At 41.3% G+C, this 2,093-nt stretch overlaps 1 non-coding gene across 1 annotated transcript; it reads right to left on the bottom strand.

The window, feature by feature from the left end:
- Positions 1–205: 205 nt before the first annotated feature.
- TRNAC-ACA (transfer RNA cysteine (anticodon ACA)) lies at positions 206–277 on the bottom strand. The gene has a single exon. It is a non-coding gene; the product is annotated as a tRNA-Cys (tRNA).
- Between the last annotated feature and the right edge of the window lie 1,816 nt (positions 278–2,093).

The following is a 2,093-nucleotide window of genomic DNA, read 5'->3' as shown; positions in this document are numbered from 1 at the left end:
TTTAGTATTCCAAATTTCATTTATGTACTCCTCCCCTCCCAGAGTATGTACTGTGCTTATAAGTTTAAAAAAAGTGAAAGCGAATTTGCTCAGTCGGGTCTGACTCTTTGCAACCCCATGGACTGTACCTGCTAGGCTCCTCCATCCATGGGATTCTCCAGGCAAGAATAGTGAAGTGGGTTGCCATTTCCTTCTCCAGAGGATCTTTCCAACCCAGGGATCGAACCTGGGTCTCCTGCATTGTAGGCAGACGCTTTACCGTCTGAGCCACCAGGGAAGTTTTAACCATAAGTTAAACAAACAGGATGACATATACAGCCTTGATAGACTTTTTTCCCAATTTGGAAACAGTAAACATGCTTCCATATCAGGTTCTAACTGCGGCTTCTTGACCTGTATACAGGTTTTGCAGGAGGCAGGTAGGGTGGTCTGGTATTCCTATCTCTTTAAGAATTTTCCATGGTTTGTTGTGACCCACACAGTCAAAGGCTTTCCCATAGCAAATGAAGCAGAAATAGATGTTTTACTAGAATTCTCTTGCTTTTTCCCTGATCCAATCAGATCAGATCAGATCAGTTGCTCAGTTGTGTCCGACTCTTTGCAACCCCATGAATCGCAGCACGCCAGACCTCCCTGTCCATCACCATCTCCCGGAGTTCACTCAGACTCATGTCCATGGAGTCAGTGATGCCATCCAACCATCTCATCCTCTGTCATCCCCTTCTCCTCCTGCCTTCAATCTTTCCCAGCATGAGCGTCTTTTCCAATGAGTTGGCCATTCACATCAGGTGGCCAAAGTATTGGAGCTTCAGCTTTAGTATTAGTCCTTCCAATGAATATTCAGGGTTGATGTCCTTTAGGATTGACTGGTTTGATCTCCTTGCTGTCTGAGGGAATCTCAAGAATCTTCTCCAACACCACAGTCTGAAAGAATCCGTTCTTTGGCGCTCAGCTTTCTTTATGGTCTAACTCTTACATCCATATATGACTACTGGAAAAACCAAAGCTTTAACTATACATACCTTTGTCAGCAAAGTGATACCACTGCTTTCTAATATGTTTGAGTTTGTTATGGCTTTTGTTTCTTGAGTTTCTTGAACTTGACTTCCTTGAGTTTCTTTTAATTTTGTGGCTGCAGTCCCTATCTGCAGTGATTTTGGAGCCCAAGAAAATAAAATTTGTCACTTTTTCCATTGTTTGCTCATCTATTTGCCATGAAGTGATGGGACCAGATGCTATGATATTCATTTTTTGAATGTTGTGTTTTAAGCCAGCTTTTTCACTCTACTCTTTCACCTTCATCAAGAGGCTCTTTAGTTCCTCTCTGCTTTCTGCCACAAGGGTGGTGTCATCTGCATATCTGAGGTTATTGATATTTCTCCTGGCAATCTTGATTTCATCTGTCCTTCATCCACCCCAGCGTTTCTCATGATGTACTCTGCATATAAGTTAAATAAGCAAGGTGACAACATTCAACATTGACATACTCCTTTCCCACTTTTGAACCCGTCCATTGTTTCATTTTGGATTCTAACTGTTGCTTCTTGACCTGCATACAGGTTTTTCAGGTGGCAGGTAAGGTGGTCTGGTATTTCCATCTCTTTTAAGAATTTTCCACAGTTTGTTGTTATCCACACAGTCAAAGGCTTTAGTGTAATCAATGAAGCAGAAGTAGATGCTTTTCTGAAATTATGCTTCTATTAGAGAATAGAGATACTTGGTCATCAGTGGCCCAAAGAGTTAGCAAATTAGGAGTTAGTGGTGACTACTAACACTAACTTCAATAATATAAAGATGCTTAGACTATCTATTCCCATGGGCCCATCATTTGCACCCTGGATGAAGTCAAAACAACTCTCCCCATTGGAAGTCTCCAAGTCACCTATTTGGCCTAGCAATCCAAGATAAATCAAAGATTCAGTAACTATTCAGATATTATTCTTATGTCAGTATTCCTTTAGCATTTATTTTGTACTCACGCTATGTGAGGCACTAAAGAAAAGGAATGGACAGTGAAAGGAACAGACAAGATTGCCTGCCTTCAATAGTTCTGTATGGATCGCGGAGATTCTATGGGCCATTATAAGGCTTTT

This window comes from Bos indicus, chromosome 7 (genome assembly GCF_029378745.1).
Source record: "Bos indicus isolate NIAB-ARS_2022 breed Sahiwal x Tharparkar chromosome 7, NIAB-ARS_B.indTharparkar_mat_pri_1.0, whole genome shotgun sequence".
NCBI classification, from domain to species: domain Eukaryota; kingdom Metazoa; phylum Chordata; class Mammalia; order Artiodactyla; family Bovidae; genus Bos; species Bos indicus.
The sequence above is the reverse complement of the archived record's forward strand: the minus strand, read 5'-3'. Positions and strand labels throughout refer to the sequence as shown.